General features: G+C 34.7%; 1 protein-coding gene and 1 long non-coding RNA gene across 2 annotated transcripts in view; one reads left to right on the top strand and one right to left on the bottom strand.

The window, feature by feature from the left end:
• LOC134737224 (uncharacterized) overlaps positions 1-2,601 on the top strand; it is a 251,657-nt gene extending 249,056 nt beyond the window's left edge. The window contains exon 3 of the long non-coding RNA XR_010121912.1: positions 209-2,601. This is a non-coding gene — a long non-coding RNA (uncharacterized lncRNA). The remainder of the gene's footprint in view (positions 1-208) is intronic.
• The window catches only part of CNBD1 (cyclic nucleotide binding domain containing 1), a 757,690-nt gene that overhangs the window by 82,463 nt on the left and 654,610 nt on the right, over positions 1-20,617 (bottom strand). The window lies entirely within an intron of this gene.

The following is a 20,617-nucleotide window of genomic DNA, read 5'->3' as shown; positions in this document are numbered from 1 at the left end:
AGGTTGGTCGCAATGCTTAAAAAATAATTTCACGGAAAATACATGTAAACTGAGTTCCTAACTTGTGTCACTGATAAAAAGCTATCAGATGATGTATTTAAAAAGACAATTCTAACTTAATAATGTATGGTCAGTCAAGATATAGCCCAAAGTTTGGAATACAGTAAAACCTAATAAATAAAAGTTTTTTGTTTTTTTTTTAATTTAGAATGTGAATCCGAATTGTTGCAGAATGTCAAAGGAGAGCTCTTCCTGCTGTCTCAGAATTTCAGCTGGAGCTACAGAGGTCAAAGAGAGGATGTTAAATACCCACTAATTTGAAAGCGAGTTGCCAGGCCAGCTGTGCAGAAGATGCTAAGGGGCAACCCCGAAAGACAGATAAGCATTTGTTTACGACGTGCCTCAAGCCAATACAAGGAGAAAAAAGAAGAGCAATAAAGGAAAGACCATGAGGATGGGTTTCTGTGAGAAGAGGTGTAGTTTTCTTTTCTTCTCCATACCTTGACCCAAGTTGAGAGGCTGTAAAAATGCCCTGACAGAGTTTGGGTGTGCTTCCTGCCCAGAGGAAGACTAACCTGGAGCAAGCAGGTGCGGAGAGAACTTCAGAGAATTTGGACTCCCTACAGTCGGGGGCACAGGGTTTTGTGTTGACTTGCACTTGTAGAAGTCCGATGCCAGCCAGGCGCAGTGGCTCACGCCTGTAATCCTAGCACTTTGGGAGGCCCAGGCGGGTGGATCACGAGGTCAGGAGATCGAGACCATCCTGGCTAACACCGTGAAACCCCGTCTCTATTAAAAAGAATACAAACAATTAGCCAGGAGTGGTGGCGGCGCCTGTACTCCCAGCTACTGGGGAGGCTGAGGCAGGAGAATGGCGTGAACCCGGGAGGTGGAGCTTGCAGTGAGCCGAGATTGCGCCATTGCACTCCAGCCTGGGCGACAGAGTGAGACTCTGTCAAAAAAAAAAAAAAAAGAAAGAAAAAAGAAAAAGAAAGAAAGAAAAAAAAAGGTCCGATGCCAATAGGCTGGGCTGCCTTTAGTGGGCCTTATAGAAGGAAGAGCCAAGAGGCTTTTGATGGAAGCGAATTCTATTTTTGCTTATCCCAAACCAAGGGTACTATTTCCAGAGGTCTCTTGGAACTCTAGAAGCTATCTGGCCTTCGATTGTTTGGAAAATGATCCCACCCCAAAGGGCTTCCTGCTGAGGAAAGATGAACCTGGTTGAAAGAGGCTGGTCTGTACTGTCGGATGCAGAAGGAAAGGCAAAGGATGGAAGAAGCAAAGCTTTTAAGCTGCCACTGAGAGACTGTATTATCACCATAGGCAAGAGTGCTGAGTAAAGTCTGCAGCAAGAGGTGCGGTTGGATTTCTGAGGAGCCCACCGTACTCCAAGGAGCGGGAAGAACTGGCCCTGTGGCATCAGCTGCACCATTTCAGATTATAACATTCCAGTCTAACATTCCATTTGATTTTTTCTCCTCTCTCCCACCTTCAACCTTGGAGAGCTGGAGACAGCAGAGAGAGTGGAAGAGTGGGAGGAATAGGAGATCAGTAAAGTAGATAAATAGGAAAGAAAGAAACCCTACCTCTTTCTCCAGTGCAGATTTCTGAGTCTGATCAGCCTCTGTGTGGGGCTACAAAAATTGTAGGCTTTAATAGTAGAATATGAAACTATTTATTAAACTTCAAGGTGAAGATAAAAGATATAGGAACCTCATAAGCTTTCATGCAGAGAGAGGGATGAATTGACGAAGTGGTTTTAATAGAATAGCAGGGAGGGGGGATGGAAACAACTGCTTTCTATTTGTACTGGCTCCCTCATTAAAGTCACTGCATTACATTCCTCAGAATTAGGGATATTTGGAGTGAAAGTAATAACTCCAATTCAATTTTATTTCTTCAAATGTGAATTTGTATGTTAGCTTGGGTTCCTCCAAAACAGGCTGAGATAAAGATTAAGATGCAATTTATTTTGGGTGTGATTCTCAAAAACAGCAGCAGAGGAATGTGGAATGAAGGCAGCTAACAAAGCATTCATTTTAAAGCAAGTTATATGGTTGGTTAGTAGACCTCAACACCACTGGAAGAACTCTGGAAATCAGGATAGGGCACATGCTTCAGAGTTATGCCAATGAAGACATAAGGGAACTGTGATGTTCCTAAATCAACTGCTGTTAGTCTTTGTTACAGATCTACACTTGGAGAGGCATTCATTCTCTGGCGCTTCTAGACTGCAATATAGATGGCAAGAAGACACTGCCAGCAAGAATAGCTCTCAGGCAAAATATATGCATGCTGGCAAGAGCTGCACTGCAATAGGGCAAGAAAATGTAAACAGGGAACTGACAAAATCAAGTATGTACCATGGATCATATATTAAGATGGGAGAGTAAAACATAGATAGCTCCATCTTTTCTATTGGGGAGTTTTAAGAATAGATTTAAGTTCTCTCTTGGGAAGCTTTATGTGTAATGTGTCTGAAGCAAAGAATATTGAACAACTCCTGTGCGTTTCTATTAGAGCTATTACATATAGTTATAAAAAGGAGACATTTTTATTTGTACTAGAGGTCAGACTTTTCAAGTTTTAAAATTTAAAAATGTTTTAAAGGAAAAAAAGCCCCATTTTGAATAAGAATAGAATTTTATCCGATACTTAAAAACCAGCAGGAGTTAACTCAAGTCTTTCTAATTGTTGTATATGTGATAAAAATGAATTAAGCTAATACACTATTCAAAGTTTAAACATTATATAATGCTCACTGACACCGTTTTTAAGCAATTATTTACATAACGACTACTTAAGATAATCTATGGAATAATTTTATATTCAAGAAATGAACATATTTAGGAAACATGTTAACATTCAGTAATTGTTTATTAATTTCTATCAGGTGTTCTTATATACTAGACACAAGCCATGCAGCAGGGCACAAGGCAGGAGGCAGGATTCTTGCTCTCTAGTTGGGAAGTTCAATATAAAAGGGAAGAAAATAAATGACCTAATTTCATACAGTCACATAATAAATATATAATTACAAACTGAAAATGCTACAGAGGAAAAATGGAGTACACTTGGGAAGTTTAAGTTTTAAGATGGATTTTAATTTTTCATGTAACTTTCTCTTTTTTTTGAATTCTCCCACATATCATGTTAATATGACAAAACTGACACATACTCAAGCTCATGGCTGAAAGTATATTTAAAAAGTTAAAAATACATAAAAACAGAGAGTAGAATTTTGGTTACTAGGCACAGGGAGATGGAGGAAATGGGAAGATAAATGTCAAAGGCTACAAACATGCAATTTGTGGACTATGAGGACTGTAATTAATAACACTGTTTACTGAACATTTGCTAAGAGAGTAGATTTTAGGGGCTTTTACCATAAAATAGGTAACTATGGTAATATATATGTTAATTTGCTTGACCGTAGCAATTATTTCACTATGTATATCAAAACATCATGTTATCTACCCCAAGTATAGACAATAAAATTAAAAACAGCACATGTCAACAGAATTGGGCAGTGTGAAAAATCAGATTACCTTTTAGAAAGAACACTTGTACAGCATTCAGAATGACTAAAATTTAAAAAAAAATAGTAACAACACAAATGCTGGTGAGGATGTAGAGAAACTGGATCACTCATGCATTGCTGGTGGGAATGCGAAATGGTCCAGCCATTCTGGAAAAGTAGTTTGCTTGTTTCTTAAAGAAAACTGAACATGCAACTACTATATGGTTCAACAATTATACTCTAGGGTATGTAACCCAGGGAAATAAAACTTATATTCTCACAAAACTTGCATATAAATGTTTGTAGTAGATTTAGTAGATTTGCTAGTCATGTCTAAAACTGGAAACAACCCAGATGTTTTTCAGAGTGAATGGTTAAACACATATGGTCCTACCATATCACGGAATACTACTCAGCAATAAGAAAGAACAAACAATACAACCAGGAATCTTCAGAGAATTATGTTAATTGAAAAAGCCAATCCTAAAAGGTGGCTTATTATATGATTTCATTTATATGACACTCTTTAAAATGCAAAGTTATAAAAATGGAAAATAGATTACTGGTTGTTTGGGGTTTAGGAGGGAGTGGAAGTGGGAGAGAGGTGAGGGCAATTATAAAAGAACAACATAAGGAAGCCTTGTGATGATGGAAACATTCTGTATCTTGACTGTGCCATTATCAGTGTCCCAATTGTGATATTTTACTATAGTATTGCAAAATGTTATCATTGAGGAAAATGGGGTAAAGGGTACAGGGGGTCACACTGTGTTATTTCTTACAAGAGCATGTGAATTGTCAATTATCTCAAAGTAAAAGTTTCAATTAAATAGCATCTTTTAAATGCAAGAATAGGAGGTTATTTTGTGTACTAGTGGCAGGCAAAAGTTTCTTTTTTCTTAATATAGTTTATAAAGAAAAAAGATACATTAAATATCAAAATTAATACCTTTCATTGATCAAAATATACCCTTAAGAAAATGAATAGGCAAGGCACAATTTGTAGAAAACAAATCAAACAAAACATATATCCATGATCTATGTGTATACCTATACTTCATTTTTCATTTTTCATAAATAAAAATAAAACAATAAAAGGTGGGCAGAATAACTGGGCAGAAACTTTATTAACATTTATGAATACCCACAAAAAGACATAAAAGTCTTTATCCCCATTTATTGAATAAATACAAATGGAAATCAAAGTCAAATACCACTAGATACTTATTAGAATAGATAAAATCTAAAAACTGAAAACATTGAATGTTGGCCAGCTTGTGGCACAACTGGAGCTCTCATGTGTTGGTGGGAATGTCAAAGTCTACCGCTTGTCAAAATCTTTGAAAGGTCGGAGATCTTACCTTACTTACAAATAACAAATTAGTCTGCCAAGGTTTCATGGATGCTGGTAGGAGACAGTAGACATTAAAAAAAAGTAGTACCTGCTGATATGAGCAATGACATTAATGAATCTTGACAATATTACCTTTAGTGAATCATGCCATACATCCAAAAAATTTATATCTGTGATTCAGTTTTAATGATAAGCTAAAACAGGCAATATTCATCTATACTGGAAAAAAATCAGAACCATGCATTTTCTCTGGGTATTAGTGCAGGAATTTATTGGGAAGGGAAGAGAAAATTTTTGGAGGTGACGTTGATGTTCTCTATCTTCAGAAAGTTTGGTTAAACTCGGAAAATATGTACCCATTCATTTCAATCTATTTTGCGTTGCATAAAAATACTATGAACAAATGAAGTGTCTATTTAATGACATAAATGTTAAGTATTTATGGGAAACTGTAGTGTTGTTTTCAATTTACTTTGAAATGCATTTTCAAAAGCTGATGAGTAAATGTATAGAAAAATGAATACTTTGATAGGTATAAGATAAAGTAAGTCAAATAGAATCCAGGTGGTGGGTATAAGGCATTTATAAAGTTCTTTCAATTTTTCTTTTTGCTTTAAATATTTTACAATGTTGGAAAAATTCTAACACAATAAACAAAAAATGGAGCTAAAAGCCTTCATATAGATTAGTGAAAGTGTACATAATTATAAAGTAAATCTTTTTAAAAAATTATTAATTTTTATACCAGTATCGGGGGAGGCGAGTAACCTTATCTCTTTCTCACATCCTGTAACCTCAAAACCATAATTCTTGGAGAGCTTAAGTATCCTCTTTCCAGAGCGACTTAGTTTGCTCATTGTTTTACTGCCATTGATTTGTATTTCATGACAGCTTGGATCCTCAGTGTCTAATATGATTCTCAGTTTATAGTATTTTCTTAATAAATTTTGTATTTAAAATGGAATTTAAACAGCCATTCACTTTCATTAATTGATCACATACTATCTACCTTCACTTTCTGTATACACTCATAGAGTATGCAGCATATTCTCCACATAGAAGTATTGGTCAGAAAATTTTTGTACATTTCAGCAAAATGTGCTTAGAAGGGTTACAAAATAACCTCGATGAAAAAAACGAAACTGGTTAAAAGGTGGTGTCATCTTTCTCTTAATAAGATAATTAACTTTTGTTTTACGACCACTAGGGGGCAGTCAATAAGACATTTATAAAGTTATGTAAATTGGATCATTTTTAATTTTAAAATTTTGTGCGGTAGATTAACTTTCTAAGTAGAATGCTAAGCAAAAATAAGTAATCAAAATTGTATTAATTTAAACACGTATTCAATCCGTGTTTACTGAATACTTACTACTACTCATCTGAGGCAGTTTGTCAATTCTTAACTAATGTAAGTCTTATTTCATAATGATCTAATATGTGCTGTTGTTAAGATTAACATAACATTCATAATAGATTTTTTTAAATTTAAAACAAAGAACTCAATAGGAATAATGTGAGCCATTTTCCACTTGGACAATGAATGTGCTAAGCTACGAACATTTAGGCCCTTTCTCTAACAGTGTGCACTGCTCTTATTTTGTAACTCCTCTAAGCAAAAGGTTCATCTAATTCTGCCACTTGGCAGTGTGAAACATATTTTCTATGCCCAATAAATCTTAAATTACAAGTTATTATAATGTTCTTCACAGCATTCTGTCTACAATCTCATGGAATCCGTAAGGCATTAACTAGCATTGTTTTCTATAAAAATGAAAATATGATTACATTTTTTGAAACAAAAATTCTACAGAGGATTTACTCACAATGTGAGTTAATTTATCTTGCTTTACTAAAAGCTGAATGTTATCAGAACCATGGCATGTGTGGGGGCAAAATAACTCTCACTCCTCAACCTAATTCTCAGCAGGCCCCTCACTATTCAAAAAGCAATTTATGTTCACACATGGTTACGATAATAGAGTCATGAAACCTTTAGTATCTTTATCTCTTTCTTTCTTTCTCTCTGTGTCTCTGTGACTGTCTCTGTCTCCCTCTCTATCTTCAGAAATAGTTATTCTAGTTTGACTGGACACATCATACTCAAACCTAGCCCAGTAATCTTTAGTTACTACTTCAGGCTTCAGAATATCAGTATATAGCACTCAAAATCCATGAATTTGGAAGATAAAATGAAATGATTTTTTTTTTTTGCCAATCTAGTCTTCAGGCCTTCCAGTCTTGCATAAAAATAGGGTCTTCTACCCAGGCAGTACCATTCTGGACATAGGAATTGGCAAAGATTTTATGACAAAGACACCAAAAGCAATTGCAATGAAGCAAAAATTGATAAATGGGATCTAATCAAGCTAAAGAACTTTTGCACGGTATAGGAAATATCAAATGAGTGAACAGATAACCTACAGAATGGGAGAAAACTTTTTCAAATTATGCATTTGACAAAGGTCTAATATTCAGCATCTATAAGGAATTTAAACAAATTTACAAGAAAAAAACACCATTAAACAGTGGGCAAAGGACATGAACAGACACTTCTCAAAAGAAGACATGCAGGCAACCAACAATCATATGAAAAAAAGCTCAACATCACTGATCATTAGAGAAATGCAAATCAAACCACAATGAGATACCATCTCACACCAGACTGCCTATTATAAACAGTTACAAAATAACAGATGCTGGCCAGATGGAGGAGAAAAAACACAACACTTATACACTGTTCCTGGGAGTGTAAATTAGTTCAGCCATTGTGAAAGACTGTATGGTGATTCCTCAGAGACCTACAGATAGAAATACCATTTGACCCAGCAATCCCATTACTGGGTATATACCCAAAGGAATATAAATCATTCTATTGTAAAGACACATGCTTGTGTACATTCATTACAGCACTATTCAAAATAGCAAAGACATGGAATCAACCTAAATGCTCATCAATGATAGACTGTATAAAGGAAATCTAGTATATTTACACCATAGAATACTATGCAGCCATAAAAAAGAACAAGATCATATCCTTTGCAGGGACATGGATGAAGCTGGAGGCCATTATCCTTAGCAAATTCATACAGGCACAGAAAATCAAATACCTCATGTTCTCACTTAAAAGTGGGAGCTAAATGATGAGAACACATGGATACACACACTGAGGCCTACTTGAGGGTAGAATGTCGGAGGAGAAGGAGAATCAGGAAAAATAACTAATGGGTATTAGACTTAATACCTGGGTGGTGAAATAATCTGTACAACAAACCCCCATGACACAAGTTTACCTATGTAACAAAACTACACACGTATCCCTGAAATTAAAAGTTAAAAAACAAAGGGGAGATTTCTTTCCCTTTCCTCCCCATGTAATGAAAATTCATATTTTTAATTTTTTTCATAACATAAAAAAAATCAGAGTATTAACAAGCTTACAGAGTCATCAAAATTATGAAATCTCCTGATTTTAGCTTTCAATTTCTCAGGAAAACTTCTTCCTGATTTTGGAATCAGTATTTGCCATTAAGTAAATACAACATTTTGGTTCTGGTATACCAGTTGTCCTGTGCCTAATTCTGTGTCAGGATCTTTTATAGTCAAAGGCTCAGGAAATTGGGTTACGGATGAATAATTTTTGAGAATATTAAAGACCATGGCAATTATCAAACAAATGATTGCAAGAGATAAAAACATGTAGTTTAACTCAATGACCTGGATATTTTGGGAGATAAATGCAGCGTTTGGAATTCTTGAAGTACTATTTTCCTTCATAATCTTCCTCAATTTGCAATTGTTAAGAAGGTATTGTCAGCATTCTGTGTTGCCATGCTTACAGGTGTTCACAGAAAACCGAGCTGCATCATGATCAAATTGTTGAATACACTTAATCGGAGGTAATCTGTATTATCATTGTAAATCCTTGCAGTTCCACCATGCTTTAGTCCTGCGTACCCTTGAATTTAAAATAAAAGTTCAATAAAAATTAAGATAAATGGGATCTCCTTAGCACTTGTGTTGGTTAAACTAGTTAAGCTCCTCCTTGTTAACATTTTACCTTTATTCTCCTTGCAAACTCCTTTTGTGACCCCTTAAAAAGATACTCAAGCAGTTTCATATGTTCAAGGATCTTGTAGTGATTGTCTTTTTAAAACATTAGAAATATTTTATGTTGAAATTTTATTTAGAATAACATATAAAACATTTCAAAAAATTATGAATTCCTTGGAAAGTTTAAATCTTCATTCAGAATAATTGTATATGAAACCCCTTAAAAACTTTCCCAGGAGCCCCAGGCTTCTTCAAAGCAACCTAAAAACCACTCCACGTCTCATAATAGAAAGTTCGTAGTTCAAGAATTAGTGTTGATGGAGCTACGCATGGCACAGTTGCTAAAAGTTCACAGAGAATTTCAAGGCAGGACTCATACTCTTTCTCTATTTGTAGGATTTATTCAATTCACGCATTCACTTACTTGTTTGGTTAACAGTTTTTGAGCTTGCATTACACTCCATCCTCAGTACTAGCATTTCTGTTTTTATTATGACCAGTGACAACTTAATGTCTCTTTCTGTAATGTTAGCCCAGAGCAAACTGAAGAACAAACAAAAATTGTCTTATTCTTTACTCACAAAATATAACTTCCAGATTTGTTTGAAAGAATGAAATAATGACATTCATTTGAATTATTGCAGTTGATCCAAAACACTGAGTGTTGGAACATGTCTTTCAAACTTGATATTAGAAAAATAATAACAATTTCTAAAATTTTTCCAATCATCTAAATTCTAAACTCAAAACATGTGTCTCATCATAGAATTTCTGACTCATGAACTATATCGTTTATTCTGATTGATTTGAAGATAGATTTTCTTAGAGCACCATGAGTCCATTACATATGTACCCAGGCAGGGGATTTATTTTTGTAAGAAAAACCTTTGTTGATTTGATTTTAGTTAGTTCCACATGTATCAATAAATCCCTAGCACCAGAATGTTATTATTTTTCCTTACTTGTACCTGTGGGACACAATTCCTGGGGCTGCTGTATAAACATAATCTGGTTTTACTTCTATATTTCCTTTTAAAATTTTCTGTCTAGAATATATGATATAGGTGGAGATGTGTCTAAGGTGGAGAGTCAGTGTCCAGGAATGTCTTGAAATTCCTAAACCTCCAATGAAAACATTTAAAAAACCCCTTTCTAAGGATAATATATTGCATTATCTTACCTCCCACTACTTCAAAGAGTAAAGGGGTACTTATTTTCCTTGTTCTGGACTCATCTCTTCAAGGTATCAAGACTTTCCCCTTTGTTCTACTTATCTACAGTTGTGTGAATAGTTACCTATTTACCAAATCTTTTCATTTAAAAGCTCAAGCTATTTATGAGTTCTTCTTATCTTTTCACATTGAATGATGAATATAATTGTAAATACTGAGATTTTAGTTTCTCCTCAACAATAAAGTTTCTTCAGTCATCATATTATCCTATTATCATCTGGACCATTTCTGGTCCATCATTTTTTTTTTTTAAGATTTGTTAGAAGTTCCAGTGTTAACCAGGTGTAATTTTTCTTTCCTTGCTGAGTGTATAACATTCCTTTGTAAACAGTAATGAAATCTTCAGACAGAACCTAGAGGAGCTGAACACCTTGGTGCTAGAGTCTAAAGGACACAAGTTGGCATCTTAGCTCCATCCCTTCATAACTGTATAAATTTGGGCAAATTATACGACTTTTCCAGGCCTCAATTTCCTCTCTCCTTTGCTTGAAGAAGAGATTAAATAAACTCAAGGCAGGATTTAACCCTCAGTCAGAGACAGACTCAGCTGAAGCTTTAGGAACTTAAGTGTCAGGGTGCTTTACTCAGAAGTGCCCAACTCCTAGTGACAGGCCATTTTGTATTAGTAATTTCTCACGCCAAGTTGTGCTAAAGCGCAGTGGGAATGTTATTCTTTAATCTGTACATGCTCTCTTTTAAATGGCCCACAATTTTATGGCTTTCAGACCCCACAAAATCTGAGTCTGTTCATTCAAAAGGCAAGCCTTATTTACTATTAGAAAACTCATTCAAAATAATACTGTGTGAAGTCTCCTCTCCCTTCCTTCTTCTTTCCTCTTTTCTTTCCTTTTTCTTGTTCTTCCTCATTTCGTTCCTTCCTTTCTGTATGTATGTATCTTAAAGACCTAATTTTGTGGCCATTATACTAACTTTCATCAGTCTTTGAGACATGAATCTTCTGTTTCCTCTCAAAAAAGATGGGATATGAGGGTGAAAAAGAGGCAGTTTGGGTATGAATACGACATCAAGAATGTCAATTTCAAACTTGACCTATTCCAGCATGATTTCAACTACATAAAGACAGTTGAACTTAGCAAGTGTTTGCTTTCCCTGACCAAGGTTGCTTGACTTTTTACTTGAATGACAAGTGAGGAGAATACTATGTTAATGAGGACTGGTTACATAGAGGAACTTAAAATAAGTAAGCATGGATCTTCTAGGTCCTGATATAAGATAGTAGAACTAAGACAGACCACCTTAGTTTTGAAATTGTGGCAGCATAATTTAAAAAATTAAAATGCTGAAAAAAGTAAGTAAACAATAATTATAATCACAAATACTTTGTTATCAAATGTCTACAGCTTTATTAATAATTATCACATGATCACGTTTGCGTTTTATCATCCACCTCACATATACTCAGAAAACAAAATTCTCACGTATTCCAGCAAACACACAACATTCTGCAATGGTAGGCCTGGAGTTATAATCCCGAAACTTACTAGCTGTGTAATGTAAAAACTACTTAAGGCCGGGCGCTATGGCTCATGCCTGTAATCTCAACACTTTGGGAGGCTGAGGTGGGTGGTTCATGAGGTCAGGAATTCGAGACAAGTCTGGCCAATATGGTGAAACCCTGTCTCTACTAAAAATACAAAAATTAGCCTGGCATGGTGGTGTGTGCCTGTGGTCCCAGCTACTCAGGAGGCTGAGGCAGGAAAATTGTTTGAACCCAGGAGGTGGAGGTTGCAGTGAGCTGAGATTGCACCGTTGCACTCCAGCCTAGGAGACACAGCAAGACTCCATCTCAAAAAACAAAACAAAACAAAACAAAAAACTACTTAAAACTATCTAGACTCCAGATTTCTCATCTGAAAAAATAATAATATTCAGGAAATCCTAGCCAGAGCAATCAGGTAAGAGAAAGAATCCAGAGCATCTAAATTGGAAAAGAGGAAGTGAAACTATCTCTGTTTGTCTTTGATATAATCTTATACCTAGAAAACCCCAAAGCCTCTTCCAAAAGGCTCCTAGATTTGATTCATGAATTTAGTAGTCTTAGGTTACAAAATTAAGGTACAGAAATCAGTAGCACTGCTATGCACCAACAGTGACCCATCTAAGAATCCAATCAAGAACTCAATATCTTTTTTAAATAGCTACAAAAAATAATAATAAAGTACTTAGAAATATACTTAACCAAGGAGGTGAAAGATCTCTACAAGGAAAACTACAAAACACTCCTGAAAGAAATCGTAGATGACACAAATAAATGGAAATATATCCCATGTTCAAGGATTGGAAGAATCAATATTGTGAAAATGACCATATAGCCCAAAGCAATCTACAGATTAAATGCAATTCCTATGAAAATACCAATGTTATTCTCCATGGAATTAGTAAAAACATTCCTAAAATTAATATGGAACCAAAAAAGAGCCTGAATAACCAAAGCAATCCTAAGCAAAAAGAACAAACTTGGAGGCATTACCTTATCCAATTTTGCTTATACTATGAGACTACAGTAAACAAAACAGCATGTTACTGGCATAAAAGTAGACACATAGACCAGTGAAACAGAATAGAGCACCCAGAAATAAAGCCATATACTTACAATCAACTGATCTTTGACAAAGCAAACAAAAACATAAATTGGGAAAGGGACACCCTATTCAATAAATGTTGCTGGGAAAATTGGATAGCCACATGCAGAAAAATAAAACTGGATATATATCTGTCACCATACACAAAAATTAACTCAATATGCAATAAAGACTTAAGTCTAAAACCTTAAACCATAAGAATTCTAGGAGATAATTAGGAAAAAATTCTTCTGGGCATTGGCCTAAGTAAAGTATTTATGATAAAGATCCCCAAAGCAAATGCAACAAAAACAAAAATAAATAAATAAGACCTAATTAAACCAAATGCTTCTGAACAGCAAAAGAAATAATCATGAGAGCACACAGACAAGCTACAGAATGAGAGAATGTTTACAAATGATGCATCTGACAAAGGACTAATATCCAAAATCTACAAGGATCTCAAACAAATCAGCAAGAAAAAAATAGTTTCACTAAAAGGTGGGCAAATGACATGACTAGACATATAGGTCAGCAAATACATGAAAAAAATGCTCGACATCACTCATCATTAGAGAAATGCAAATTAAAACCATAATGAGATAACACCTTACCCAAGTCAGAATGGCTTTTTTTTTTTTTTTTTGGAGATGGATTCTCACACTGTTGCCCAGACTAGAGTGAAGCGGCACAATCTTTGCTCAGTGCAACCTCTGCCTCCTGGGTTCAAGCAATCCTCCAGCCTCAGCCTCCCTAGTAGCTGGGATTATAGGTGAGTGTCACCACGCCCAGCTAATTTCCGTATTTTTAGTAGAGATGGGGGTTTCACCATGTTGGCCAGGCTGGTCTCAAACTCCTGACCTCAGGTGATCTGCCTGCCTTGGCCACCCAAAGTGCTGGGATTACAGCTGTGACCCACTGTGCCCAGCCCAGAATGGCCATTTTTAAAAAGTCAAAACCCAATAGATGTTGGCACGGATGTGGTGAAAAGGGAATGTTTATACACTGCTGGTGGGAATGTAAATTAGTACAACCTCTGTCGAAAACAGTATAGAGATTTCTCGAAGAACTAAAAGTAGATCTACTATTTGGTCCAGCAATCCTACTGGTATCAACCCAAAGGAAAAAAAAATCATATCAAAAACACACCTTTATGCCTATGTTTATTGCAGCACATTTCATAATTGCAAAGATATGGAATCACACTAAGTGCCTGTTTGTGCAAATGTCTGAGTTACATAAGAATTTTTTACATGTATGTAATGTGTAATGATCAAGTCAGGATATTCAGGTTGTCCATCACTCAAGTACACATTTGTTAAAGTATGGTCATCCCACTCTGCTATCAAATTGAATTTATTTCTTCTATTTTACTGTATGTGTTTACCCTTTAACCCACTTCTGTTCATTCCCCCATCTCTCCTCCACTTACTCTTCCCAATCTCTGTTTTCTATTTTTCCACTCTCTACCTCCATACGTTCAAAGGAAAATAATTGTTTTGAGACATGGTGTCACGCCTTCACCCCAGTTTAAGTGCAGTGACACAATCATAGCTCACTGTATCCTCAAACTCCTGGGCGCAAGCAATGCTCCCACCTCAGCCTCCTGAGTATCTGGAACTACAGGTATGCACCACTGCACTAGGCCTGTTCAAATATTTTAGCTACTACGTATAAGTAAAAACATGGAATATTTGTATGATTATTTTTAAAATCAGCATTGATTAAACAAATCTTTCTCTCCTCCGGAGATACAGAGATTTTCCCAGAAAACTCAGAACAAATAAATATATAAAATAAACTTTACTTCAGAATAATCCTCAAGTATGAGACTGCTTGCATTAAAAAAATCATTTCTACTCATCCTATTTTAATGAAATTCACAGGCTGTTAAGCCATTTTTCAAGAAGTATAGATAAATGATAGATGATAGATAGCTGTGTGTATGTATTTATATATATATATATATATATTTCCTTCTGCAAAATTGTATTCAATTTTCAATCCAGCATTTCATATCAAGACAAGTAAACACTTTGAAGTTAGATGAAAAAGGAGCTTTATAAAAGCTTCAGCTTTATAAAAATACAGAAAGGCATCCAAGAATTGATGTAGAGTGTACTAGAATAAATCCCTTTTAGCTATTCAGAAAGCCCCAAGGTAATGGCTTCCTCCCCTACCCGATCTTAATGTCTCAGTTCAACAACTGTTTAAGCTGAAACATAGGGCCTTATCTCAGCTTTACAGATGGACCCTTTAGGTGCTTCTTTGACCCTATAAAGGGTAATTGCTTAACATTTGAGGGGGGTGGCACATGTGGCAACAAGAAGTTTAAAAGAACAATTTAAGAAGGAATAATAGGATCTGGATTTTAATAATTCATAAGATTACTTAACAGGCAAGATTTAATTACATCTCTATAAGCTGTCCCTTTCAAATTCCAGCACAGCACAACAATAAATAGCCTCACACTTCTAACTCCAACACACTATGGACACATCATTTGAAAACGCATTTCACGCTTTTTTTTTTTTTTTTTTTTTTTAACTAAAAGCACGTGAGCCAGAATGGATCCTCGTATGTTATAGGATAATGTTAAAATATAAGCTTTTTTGACAGTGGGCTTTTTAATACAAGCAAATTATTGAATTAGATTTTCATGGCTATTATATTAGATTTAAAAGATCTATGAAGCAAAATTATATAATTTGCTATGAACCAGATCATTCACAGTAGAACACTGTTGGCCGATTTCTACTACATCCTCAAATAATTTGCATTCTAAATGTACTTCATAGCCAATTATATAACTTTGCTTCATAGATCTTTTTAATCTAATATAATAGCCATGAAAATCTAATTCAATAATTTGCTTGTATTAAAAAATCTTCTTCCACTTTGATTGTTGTTCTATAAACACAGGTTATATTTGAAGTAGATGCATGATATTTACTTCATTTCCTTTTTTTCATACCTTGGAGAGAGACTTGAGAATTTCCTGGTGTTGACACTTTTAATTGTGCATTGGGATGTTAGGGTTGGGGCTGTGTTTTAATCACTTCTCTGATTTTAGCACTTAACAGAGTACATGAGATACAGTACATAAACCCAATCAATGTCTTCTATTGGGTAATGAGACCGAAATTTTGGTCCCAACACCAACTTCATAATTATCATAGATCATTCCTCATTATGCCAAAACACTTGGTGAAAAAGTGAAATCAATCAGCTGATTGTTTTGTCTACATAATACCAAAGCATTAATACAAATGCTGCTATGTCAAAGCCATCCAAGTAACTGATTATTTGGCATTACTAAATGCTTTGGGGAAGATTCTAAACTTAGACCTATTTCCTTTCAGGGTTGTGTGTATGAAATGGGAGTGTGTTTGAATGCTGGGTTATTTGTAGTGTTACCAAACAATCACGAGTGAATGTTTGAGTATCTTTTATTTTCCTTTTACTTTGTGAGCTCTTAGCATGTTTAATTTGGTTTCATGTTAATGAAAAAAGTTTGCTGGTGCACATAGAAGATTGTCTTTTAGGAATATTTTGGCACTGAAAAACAGAAAGCCTAATTAAAACTGTCTTGGAAAAATGAGAACATCATCACTATCATTATCGTTATTTTCATCACTGAAGAAAAAGGTCAGAAGTAAAGGAGGCTCTAGTCCTGGTGTTATCTGAAATTTATTGATCCCATCAAAAGCCCCAATTTTTTCCCCTCTGTCTACCCTTCCATCCTTAGAGTCAAATATCTGCCCTGGATATTTATTCTTCTAAGAGTTACAAAATAGCTGCAATAGTTCAAGGTATCATTTCCCAGGACAGCAACCTCCAAAGGAGAAAGAGAGTTTGACTTCTTTCAGTCTCTTGAAAAAGAAAAGAAAAAAGAAACATGTCTTCAGAGACTCCAAGGAAAATTCTCATCTCATCTCGCTGACCACAGATGGAGTTCATGTTCAACCCTAAACCAGACACATGTGAGGAAACAGAATTTCCATGAATGGCCTAGATGGATTAGATCTGTCCTCTGGATTTGGAATCTGCCAATTCCCATGAAACTTGGCCTGAGTGATGAGAGGGAGTTGAAATTGGAAATCATTGATATGCAAATTGTGATGTTGATAAAATAATACTTCTTAAATGTATTTAAAAAGGTTTTCTAATTCATCTATTTACTTGGATTTATTTTATTTATTCCTGCATCTACATCCTACAAGAAATAGGCTTTGGAAAACTTAATTGTAAATAATAGTAACTTCTATCTGAAAGTTATAGATCTTCTATTGCAGTTACAGATTCTGTAATATTTTCTCATCTTGCAGGCTGTTCAAAATATGGTTAAACATTAGCATTTGTCTTGATTCACTTTGGCCCAATCTAAATCTTGAAATTCCATCTCTTCTCAATTACTTTTATTACTCCTTTTAATGCTACCTAAAACATCAATAGTGGCCTCACCCTATAATCTTGTAGAAGATTGATATTATATTAGCTGAATAAAGGCGTTTCATTATTAAAATTAAATGCAAGTTTGTTTTCTAAAATTTTTATGAAGCAAGTAGAAAGTTATCAATTTTAAGAACTTTTCCATTAATAAAAATCTTGATGTCTGATATAATGCAAAATGAATGACCTCAGAAATAATAGATTATGCTTCATGTGATAGCTTACATTTTTCATAATCAGTGTGTTTATGTTTGTAATTTTATGGGATACTTAGATATTTCAAGTTTATGTTATTGCAATTTATCCACCTTTTATGGTTTCTCACTAAAAGCAATAAATGGATAACAGCCCATTAGACAACCATACAACTAAAGCAGATATCATCAGTGCTTTATTGATAGAAATCTGCTCCCTAAAATAACACTGAAACACAGTCAAAACAAAAAACAAAAGAGATAAAGAAAAATATAAAACTGTAAATGTAGGGGTCATTAATAGTAGTAGTAATGTTTTCTTATTTAGTTTAGGTTCGGGAATTTTTATCGTGGCAAACTGAAATATTTATATAAGGCATAACCCAATTTACTGGGGTAACAATATTTGGAATCCTATTACAGTTACGTTGTCATTCTTGGTATGTTAATGCAGGAAAAAAGACAATTAGTTTCTTATAAATCTCAATAGTGAACTAACATTTTCCAGTCTGGCCAGACTAAAAAGAAAGCAGAAGAAAAAAACCCATATTATTAAAAGTAGGACACCATTTGATTTCTATTAAGAAAAAATAAATGAAAACTATACTGTTGCTAAGGAGAGATTTTGTTCATTACCCAAACAACGGTCTTGACTGTTTTTACTAAGTAAAGAGCTAGAGGAAAAAATGATGCCTTACACCTAATCATGTGAGTTTGTCTCATTAACTACCCTCGGAATTTTGCATGCTTAGTCAATATGAAGACATATTTCCTGAGAGCTTTGATGCATTAGCAGTAGTCCTGCCACTGTAACAAAATGGTCCTCTGAGAGGTGCAAAGGTGATCCAAACACTCAACAGATTCCATTGCCTCTTTGTGCCATTTATTTGAAGAAAAGAGCATTTCGCAGCAGATATATTTTCAGTATTTCCTGCTGTTATCGCTATCACTATTTAGTGTCAGTGGAGGGAAGTAGGTGTCACACCCAGAAGCTGAAATGAAAGTTAATTACATGCCTGCAAAATGGAATCCTCTCGTCCTCAAAGAAACCTATCTTCCCCACCTTTCTTTTTGTTGAAAGGAACATATTTCAAAGTCATTTCCCTTTCCTCATTTGGTACTAATGAGTACTTGAAATGAGATTTTAAAATATGCCAAAAAAACAAATATTCATATCCTTCTGGATTTCTCATCTTTGCTGACCGATTCATAGAGATTGAGTCTTGATGTAAGCCTTATTTTCTCCTTTTGTTTTGGTTTCTTTCTCTTTTCATTAAAGTTCCTTTATGGGTAATTTTCTTTGACTACTATTCTGCCTCATCAGGGTAAGTATGAGATACTTGAAAAAGAGAAACGTCAAAAAAATGTCAGAGTAGGGACTAAAAATGATTGCAGAAAGTCTAAGAAAAGAAAAAGTAAATGCATTTAAACATCTGAAGTTCCTTACAACAAATAGACTGTAAATGTAAATCCTCATAAACAAGCTACTGAATAACGTATATTAAATTACATTTAGAGTACTAGTATTATCTGTGTTTAATACAGAAATGGAAAAAGTACAGATTTGGAAAACAATGATTTTCTTGTTTTGTTTTGAATTTGAAAAATGGCTTAAATATAATTAGCATATTACCAAATTGTTTAAAACAACACTCCAAAACCTGAAAGTACACTGAAGAGCTGAAAAAGCTTCATTAAAATAAAGCAATTTATGAAAAATTTACTGCAAAGATAGCTTATAATGACCAATGCAGTTTGACAATGATTTGATTTTTATTAAAATCAAATATAGAAACAAAATTTCTCATTTAAAATAAATATACATTTTTAAAATATGGCACTTAAATAAAGAGGCTATTTTCTTTGAAATAAACAGAATTAAAATAATTCTCCATCTCTTCACCATTGTGCATATCTACCTTAGATCTTCTGCCAGTCTAAGCTCTAGAGAATTTTGTTAATTAAACTAAAATAACATTGGCATTTATAAACATTACATTATTGTTTATGGAATATTAATATGTAAACTAAACCTAAATTAAATCAAAAACAATTATTTCAAAGTACAATAATTATAGATGCAACAAAAAATGATAAAGGGGATATCACCACCGATCCCACAGAAATACAATCTACCATCAGAGAATACTACAAACACCTCTACGCAAATAAACTAGAAAATCTAGAAGAAATGGATAAATTCCTCAACAAATACACCCTCCCAAGACTAAACCAGGAAGAACTTGAATCTCTGAATAGACCAATAACAGGCTCTGAAATTGTGGCAATAATCAATAGCCTACCAACCAAAAAGAGTCTAGGACCTGATGGATTCACAGCCGAATTCTATCAGAGGTACGAGGAGGAACTGGTACCATTCCTTCTGAAACTATTCCAATCAATAGAAAAAGAGGGAAGCCTCCCTAACACATTTTATGAGGCCAGTATCATCCTGATACCAAAGCCTGGCAGAGACACAACCAAAAAAGAGAATTTCAGACCAATATCCTTGATGAACATTGATGCAAAAATCCTCAATAAAATACTGGCAAACCGAATCCAGCAGCATATCAAAAAGCTTATCCACCATGATCAAGTGGGCTTCATCCCTGCGATGCAAGGCTGGTTCAACATATGCAAATCAATAAATGTTATCCAGCATATAAACAGAACCAAAGACAAAACCACGTGATTATCTCAATAGATGCAGAAAAGGCCTTTGACAAAATTCAACAATCCTTCATGCTAAAAACTCTCAATAAATTAGGTATTGATGGGATGTATCTCAAAATAATAAGAGCTATCTATGACAAACCCACAGCCAATAGGCAAAAACTGGAGGCATTCCCTTTGAAAACTGGCACAAGACAGGGATGCCCTCTCTCACTACTCCTATTCAACACAGTGCTGGAAGTTCTGGCCAGAGCAATCAGGCAGGAGAAGGAAATAAAGGGTATTCAATTAGGAAAAGAGGAAGTCAAATTGTCCCTGTTTGCAGATGACATGATTGTATATCTAGAAAACCCCATCGTCTCAGCCCAAAATCTCCTTAAGCTGATTAGCAACTTCAGCAAGGTCTCAGGATACAAAATCAATGTACAAAAATCACAAGCATTCTTATATACCAATAACAGACAAACAGAGAGCCAAATCATGAGTGAACTCCCATTCACAATTGCTTCAAAGAGAATAAAATACCTAGGAATCCAACTTACAAGGGATGTGAAGGA

The sequence above is a fragment of the Symphalangus syndactylus genome, chromosome 7 (assembly GCF_028878055.3).
Source record: "Symphalangus syndactylus isolate Jambi chromosome 7, NHGRI_mSymSyn1-v2.1_pri, whole genome shotgun sequence".
NCBI lineage: Eukaryota > Metazoa > Chordata > Mammalia > Primates > Hylobatidae > Symphalangus > Symphalangus syndactylus.
This window is presented reverse-complemented; position numbering and strand designations above follow the sequence as displayed.